This window comes from Myotis davidii, unplaced genomic scaffold (genome assembly GCF_000327345.1).
Source record: "Myotis davidii unplaced genomic scaffold, ASM32734v1 scaffold1052, whole genome shotgun sequence".
Taxonomy (NCBI): Eukaryota; Metazoa; Chordata; class Mammalia; order Chiroptera; family Vespertilionidae; genus Myotis; species Myotis davidii.
Genome location: NW_006284014.1, coordinates 569539 through 577995, shown reverse-complemented (window position 1 = coordinate 577995; position 8457 = coordinate 569539). Strand labels below are relative to the sequence as shown.

Here is an 8457-nt window from a genome sequence, read left to right as displayed (position 1 = left end):
CAGAGAGGTGACCTTGGTTAAAACACATAGTGCCAAGAAGGTGAGCAAACATATTAAGAGCAGTATGCCATATACGCCAGGTCCCTTGAAACAGCAAGGATGGACTGGCTCCCGGCACACTGTCTAGTTTATTTCATAGTAGAGGCCCAATGCACAAAATTCTTGCAAGAGTAGGCCTTCCTTCCCCCGGCTGCTGGCATTGGCTTCTCTCTGGCACCTGGGACCCAAGCTGCTTCCTTCCTCTGGCTACCCGCAGGCACCTGGGACCTGAGCTGGCTTCCCTTGGGCCAACCACAGGCACCCGGGACCCAGGCTGGCTTCCCTCAGGCCCACCCACAGGCACCAAGGACTCAGGCTGGCTTCCCTCCGGCTCCCACTTCGCCAGGAAGGACGTCCAGTCTAATTAGAATATTACCCTTTTATTATTATAGATAGTTTGGCATGTGCTGCCAAGAATGCTAGACTGGGATACAGAGGCCTGGATTTCATTCCTGCCTCTAATCCAGTGGTAATTCTGGGGAAGTTCTTTCCTATCATAAGCAAGTCACTTTCCTCACCAACAAAATGAGGTCAGTTGAAGGATTTTGAGATCTTAGTATTTTTAAGTAAGTTCAAAGAATATTCTATTAACATTTATCATTTTACTCCTAATAATCATGTATTTAGAATCTATGATTTTTTAGGCACTTAACGAGATACTTGCTGGTTTATAACTTACTCATAGTTCTCTGCTCAACCCATTTTACCCACACTGAAGTGCTCCCATAAAACTTGGGTCATCTTTAAGTCCTGATTCATTTCCTCTTTCCATGGGGCCTTCTGTGGCTGCTTTTTACTCATAGTTCTTTCTTATTTTTCTGAACTCCTATTATACTAAACTAGAGGCTCGGTGCATGGATTCGTGTACATTGAAAGGAAATTAATAAAAAGAAGGATTTTGAAGGCCAGCTGGTGGGGAGAGGGGGGACCACAGAAGGTTGGCTCCAGGGTGTGTCTGGCCCTTCTCACCAGTCCCGATTGGCCGGACCCAAGCAGCAAGCTAACCTTTCGGTCAGAGCGTCTCCCCCCTGGTGGTCAGAGCGTGTCAGTGCAGTCGAACAGACACTTGGCTTTTATATATATAGACTAGAGGCCCGGTGCACAAAAATTTGTGCACTGGTGGTGGTGGGGGGTATCCCTCAGCCCCACTTGTGCCCTTTCACAATCTGGGACCCCTCGGGAGATAACGACGTGCTGGCTTAGGCCCGCTCCCAGGCCTAAGAGGGTAGGCCCAATCCCTAGGTGCCTGCCCCACAGCCCCTGGTCGGGCTCAGAGCAGGGCTGATTGGGGGTTGGGGTGCCGCCCCCTGTCACACTCAAAGCAGGGTCGATGGGGAGGTTGGGGTGCTTCCCCCTGTCACCCACAGAGCAGGGCAGATCAGGGGGTTGGGGCGCCAACCCTGTCACATACAGAGCCGGCCGATCAGGGGGTTGGGGTGCTGCCCCCTGTCATGCACAGAACAGGGCCCATCAGGGGGGTTGGGGCTCTGTACACTGTCACACACAGAGCAAGGTTGATCAAGGGGTTGGGGAGCTTCCCCCTGTCACCCACAGAGCAGGGCCAATCAGGGGGTTGGGGAGATCCCCTCTGCCATGCACAGAGCAAGGCGGATCAGGAAGTTGTGATGCCACCCTAAGTCACGTTCAGGGTAGGGCCGATTAGGGGGTTGGGGCGCCACTCCCTGTCACACTCAAGGCAGGGCCGATGGGGAGGTTGCGGCTCCACCCTGTCACACACAGAGTAGGGCCGATCAGGGGTTTGGGGAGCTCCCCCCTATCAGGCACAAAGCAGGGCCGATCAGGGGGTTGGGGCACCTTCCCCTGTCATGAACAGAGCAGGGTGGATAGGGAGGTTGTGACCCCGCCCTCTGTCACACACAGAGCCACAGGGCGATCAGGGGGTTTGGGCGCTGCCCCCGGTCATGCTGCTCCAGGGGCCAGAAGGCCTCGCTGCTCAACTGATCACGGTGCTGGGAGGCCTCGTGGCTCTGCTGATACTAGGCTGGGAGGCCTCGCAGCTCCACTGATCCTGGGTTTGGGAGGCCTTGTGGCTCTGCTGATCACAGGCCCGGAGGCCTTGCAGGTTTGCTGATCCTAGTGCTGGGAGGCCTCGCTGCTCAGCTGATCCCAGTGCTGGGAGGCCTCACAGCTCCGCTGATTCTGGTGCCAGGAGGCCTCGCAGCTCCGCTGATCCCAGGTTCGGGAGGCCTCGTGGCTCTGCTGATCCTGGGTTCGGGAGGTCTTGTGGCTCTGCTGATCACAGGCCGGGAGGCCTCGCGGCTCCGCTGATCCCAGTGCTGGGAGGCCTCGCGGATCCGCTGATCCTGGTTCCGGGAGGCCTCGTGGCTCCGCTGATCCTGAGGCTGATCCCGGTGCTGGGAGGCATATTACCTTTTTACTATATAAGATAGAGGCCTGGTGCACGGGTGGGGGCCAGCTGGTTTGCCCTGAAGGGTGTCCTGGATCAGGGTGGGGGTCCCGCTTGGGTGCCTGGCCAGCCTGGATGAGGGGATGATGGCTGTTTTCAGCTGGTCGCATCCCCTTCAGGGTGGGGGTCCCCACTGGGGTGCCTGACCAGTCTGGGTGAGGGGCTGAGGGCTGTTTTTAGGCTGGCGGGTGACTGAAGCTCCCAACTGCTCCTTTTTTCCTTTCTTTTTTAATTCTGGGACTTATTTACGTTCTATGGCTGTCACTGGAGCTGAGAGCCAGCTTTAGCTCAGACCTCGGCTGCTGAAAGCAGGTTTCTGGACTTTGTTTACCTTCTGTATTTGAAACTTTGTTGCGACTCCAGCTCTGAGATCCCAGCTGACTGAAAGCAGGTTTCTGGGGTTTTGTTTAGCTTCTATATTTGTAACAATGTTTCTTAGAGAGCAAGTTACGGCTAATTACCATGTTTCTCTTTTATTAGATAGGAGTAGAGGCCGGTGCATGAAATTTGTGTGGGGGAGGGAGGGTTGTTCCCCAGCTCAGCCTGCACCCTCTCCAATCTGGGACCCCTTTGGGGATTTCTGACTGCTGGTTTAGGTCCAATCCCTGTGGGATCGGGCTTAAACTGGCAGTCGGACAGCACTATTACAATCTGGGATCGCTGGCTCCCAACCACTCACCTGCCTGCCTGCCTGATTGCTCCTAACAGCTCCTGCCTGCCAGCCTGATCACTCCCTAACCACCCCCCTGCCAGCCTGATCAATGCCTAACTGCTCCCCTGCCGGCCCAGTACCCCCCAATTGCCCTCCCCTGCTGGCCTGGTCACTCTTAACTGCCCTCCCCCGCTGGCCTGATTGCCCACAACTGCCCTCTCCTGCCAGCCATCGTGTGGCTCTGGGTGCTGCCATCTTTGAGGGTGTGCCAGTCAATTAGCATATTCCCTCCTTATTGGCTGTGGGCACAACCATCTTTGAGGACAGGGCAGTCAATTAGCATAGTCCCTCCTTATTGGCTGTGGATGCCACCATCTTTGTGACAGTGTGAGGGTTAATTAGCATATTCCCTCTTTATTAGCTAGGATGCTATATGTAAGTAAATCAGTGTGTAATGTGAGCCCTGAGGAAAAAAGACACTGACTAAGTAGGGCTCTTGGGTTTAACTGGGCTAAAATTTTAGTAAAAGGTTAAAGACTTATATGCTCTGAAGAGAAGCCAGAGTATGGGCTCAAATTAAAAAAAAACACACAGATTATAGCAGCCATTTCTACACGGAGGCCCTCTCATGCAAACCTCTCTTCAGGGAGAAGCCTGCACTTAACTGCCTGTCTGCAACTTTTTGATCTAAGCCAGCCCTTATAAAGGAGTTCTTGAAATCCTATTTCAACCAATAGGACTGAGGTTTCCCCCATCCAGTCGGAGTTCAACAGCTTTGACCAATCAGAGTGGCTGTAGTCTGACCATTCAGGACAATGCCTTTTGGAGCAATCAAACTGCAAGGATTTGGAGTCCTCAATGCATGGGGATGGACCAACAGAGACCAGGAGCACATACTTCTGTCCATATAAGACAACTCCACTCTGGCTCTGGAGGCTCATTTTCCTTTTTCACCAAAGATTGAAGACCGCATTTCTCCGGCTAAACTGAAACACTGAAAATGTCTCATTGGCACAGAACAGAACAGACCAAAGCACAGTAGAGCAGATCAGTGCAGTAGAAAATAGATCAGCAAGGAGCAGAATGAAGCTGTCTAGCCAGAGAGGGGCCTGGCTGCATCACAACTGAGCTGTTTTCTTTTTTTTCTTTTTCTTTTTCTTTTTCTTTTCCTTTTTCTTTTTCTTTTCTTTTCTTTTTTTCAGGGGAGAGCGCGAACGCAGTCCCCCACTACCACAAATTATGCAGTTGAGTTTCCCACATTTGGGGAAATCGTAGGGGTCAGCACATCCGGAATGCAATGGATAAGCCTCGCCCTGGGAAAACCACGTTCGTGATCATGGTATCTCCCCTGCTAGGTAAGTATGAGCTGTTTTCTACTAAATAAAGTTTCCTTCTTCACCTCATCCCAAATTAGGAATTCTTATTGGTGCTAAATTGGCACCAAACATTAGTTACCAGTAACTATGTTTAATAACTGTCAAATCAGTTTTTTATTACAACTGTTTTGAAATTACCTAATTTACTGAAGATATTATTCAGTGAAAAATAAAAACGGATAAAGTGAAGGGCATTAATTGGGTCAATAACTTTACTAAGAGAGCTTTATCCTGATGTAGGGTCTATAAATCTATTCATTTGAGAAACTACTCTGGCTCTCCACCTACTCCTTTCCACCCCCCATTCTTTTTTTTCTTTTTTTTTTTTTAACATATGTCTATTCCTCAAACAGGGAAATCACAGAGAGACTTAGTCCTTTTCATAAATGATAGAAATTCATACCATACTAAAGAATGTATTTTAATAAAAAGCTTCAATTCTCAAATCATCAGCAGCTGCTATGAGTGACTAAATCTACTAAATCTTTATGGACTGCAACTATCAACTTTAGTGAAGACAAAAATGTCAAATATGGTTTGGCCAGCAAAATCCATAGTGATGAAAGGAGCCAGTAATTGATGAGAAAGTGTTATAGATTACTGTCTGAATTCTCTTTTTAACCATTAGGAATAAAGAAGCTAGAAAGAATGCTTTATAGGAAAAAAAGAAGTAGAGAAATAGCATGACACTGGTGTGGGGGGGGGGCACGGAAAAAGAGAGAATAAATAATCATACAAGTATGCGGCAATATGGAAAACTTCCAACACAACACAATTATGATTCAAAATACAAAACATACAGAGACCTCTGGTCAAGTTGGTAGTATAAGTAAGTACAGTACTTTTAACCTCCCACAACCACATAAAAATTTCACCTAAACTGCAGAACAACCATCATTCAGAACCGCCTAAAGTCTATCTGAATAGAATTCCTATAACTAAGGAAATAAGAAATAAGCCACATCTAGACTGGTAGGAGGGGTGAAGATGAGGAAGGGGCCGGTCCCATTCTGAAGTTCAGTGCTGGAGCAGCAGCTTGAACGGCACCAAGGGACATATGGGGAGGAAATGAATTGTCTGGCTTCACGATGAGGGCTGGGGAGGCAGTTTCTCTAAGACAAAAGTACTGGTAAAGACCATTGTTCATTTGCTGAGCTCTGCCCCCACAGAGCTAGTAGGGTGAGCACTATATATGATTCTCCATCAACCTGGCTAACACTATTTGTCCTGCCCTGGCAATTTCCTGAGATTCTGCCCCACCCAATTTGCAGGCCCACCCAAACCATCCCCAGTGACTTTTTCATACAAATGGCCTCTCTTGGCTCATGTTTGGGACTTTCCTAAAATATCTTTAAAAAGCAGCATCTGGTCTCTACATACCCCATACCTCTTGCTAAGTGGCCCCAGGCCTGTCACTAACAGTAGACAGCCCTGGTTCGCAGCTTGACCTCTCCCAGGCACCTTCAAGTCCAACACAGTAGCAGCCATCTGCAGATTACTCTGTAGTTCATGCCGGGTGGCTCTGGGCAGGGTATAGGCAGTGGCTGACCTTGGCTCAAGTGTCCATTTGGTGGACAGCTTGAGGCCATACTGAATACAGTCTGATTATCTCTATGAGCTACATACATACTTGGTGAGCTCCAAAGCCCCACTGGAAGCCTGCTCTGTGGTGTTGATATCTGCACAGCAGCTCCTCTGCTATAGTTACAGCTGGTCCTTACAGGCCATTGGCCTGCAAGGATGTTCCAAAAGCAATCAAGGCTCAACTACAACAGGAGGGTGCACAGAGCTCACATGTGGGGGAAGGGGGCACCTGGAAAGCCTGGCTCAGGTGACTGGGAAGACTGTGCTGCTAAGGCTTAGCAGCTAAGCCCTATAGGACACCTACTACATAAGGCCACTCGACCAATACTGAGATGTAGTAGCTCTATCTAATACATAGAAGCAAACATAGGGAAGCAGCCAAAATGAGGACACAAAGAACCATGTCCCAAATGAAAGAGAACAGAACTCCAGAAGAAGAACTAAATGAAATGGAGGCAAGCAAATGACCAGATATAGTGTTCAAAACAATGGTTATAAGGATGCTCAAAGAACTTAGTGAGAACTTCAACAGCATAAAAAAAAGGATATGGGAACCATACCAAAAAAAGCACACAAATAGAAATGAAGAATACATTAACTGAAATAAAGACTACATTACAGGGGATCAACAGCAGAGTAGATAAAGCAGAGAATCAAATCAGCAATTTGGAAGTAAGAAAGCAGAAAACACCCAATCAGAACAGCAAAATGAAAAGAGAATTTTAAAAAGAATGAGAATAGTGTAAGGAGCCTCTGGGACAACTTAAAGCATACCAACATTCAAATCATGTTGATGCTGGAAGAAGAGAGAGAGCTAGAAATTGAAAACGCATTTGAAGAAATGATGGAAAACATCACAAACATGGTGAAAGAAATAGACATACAAGTCCAGGAAGTGCAGAGAGCCCCAAACAAGATAAGCCCAAAGAGGCCAACCCCAACACATGCTAATTAAAATGCCAAAGGTTAAAGACAAAGAGATATTCTTAAAAGCACCAAGAGAAATGCAGTTAGTTACCTGTAAGGGAGTGCCCATATAACTGTCATCTGATTTCTCAACAGAAACTTCTCAGGCCAGAAGGAACTGGCATAAAATACTCAAAATGATTAAAAACAGGAACCTATAACCAAGATTACTATACCCAGCCAAGCTACATTTACAATAGAAAGACAACTAAAGAGCTTCCCAGACAAGAAAAAGTAAAGGACTTCATCACCACCAAACCAGTATTACAAGAAATCTTAAAGGCTCTTCTTTAAGAAAAAGAAGAAAAAGAGATCAAAATTATGAGTATTAAAATGAATAAATACATATTTATCAAAAATTGCTTTAAATGCAAATGGATTAAATGCATCCATTAAAAGATATACAGTTACAGAATGGATAACATAACAAGACCCTTACATATGCTGTCTACAAGAGACTCCAGACCAAAAGACAAACACAAATTGAAAGGGATGGAAAAAGATATTTCATGAAAATGGAGACAAACAAACAAAAAAGCTGGGGTACCAAAATTTATACTAGACAAAACAGACCTTAAAACAAAGACAACAAAGTAACCAGTAACTCCACTCGGAATATTTATCTGAAGACCCCAAAACATTAAACTGAAAGACATATATATCCCTATCTTTACTGTAGTACTATTTACAATGGCCAAGATATGAAAGCAACTTGGGTGCCCATCAACAGATGAATGAAGAAGTGGCATATGTGTACAATGGAATATGATTTAACCATAAAAAAAGAATGAAATCTTGCCATCTGCAACAACATAGATGGAATCTAGAGGTTATTATACTAAGTGAAATAAGTCAGACAAAAACAAAAGCCAGATGATTTCACTTACATGTGGACTGTAAAGAACAAAATAAATGAACAAGCAGAACAGAAACAGACTCATAGATATAGAGGAAATTTTGATGGTTGTCAGATAGGAGGGGAGTTCAGATTGGTGAAAAAGGTGAAGGGATTTAGAAGTAAAAATTGGTAGTTACAGAACAGTAACAGGGATGTAAAGTACAGCAAAAAGAAATCCTATATAATAAAAGAGTAATATGCAAATTAACCATCACTCCATCACAAAGATGGTGGTGGCCATGGAGCTGGAGTGAGCAGGAGGCTTGAGTTGCCCTGGCGATGGAGGAAGCCAAGCTTACTGCCTACCCTGAGTTCTGCTTAAGGCTACAAAGTTTTAATTATAGAAGATAAATAAATCCCAGATACCTGCTTCCAGCCAGCATGGCCTCCACTCAAGGAGGGGCTGGGAACCTGGGGTGCCAGGGGCCACCCAGCTTCAAGCAGGACCAAGGCAACAAAGTTTCAATTATAGAAGTTAAATAAATCCCAGATACCTGCCTACAGCCTGCAGGCA

At 46.5% G+C, this 8457-nt stretch overlaps 1 protein-coding gene and 1 long non-coding RNA gene across 3 annotated transcripts in view; one reads left to right on the top strand and one right to left on the bottom strand.

The window, feature by feature from the left end:
* The window catches only part of LOC107184181, a 22184-nt gene extending 15046 nt beyond the window's left edge, over nt 1-7138 (top strand). Inside the window, exon 2 of the long non-coding RNA XR_001515013.1 lies at nt 7045-7138. This is a non-coding gene — a long non-coding RNA (uncharacterized LOC107184181). The remainder of the gene's footprint in view (nt 1-7044) is intronic.
* The window catches only part of HMG20A (high mobility group 20A), a 176199-nt gene that overhangs the window by 43783 nt on the left and 123959 nt on the right, over nt 1-8457 (bottom strand). The window lies entirely within an intron of this gene.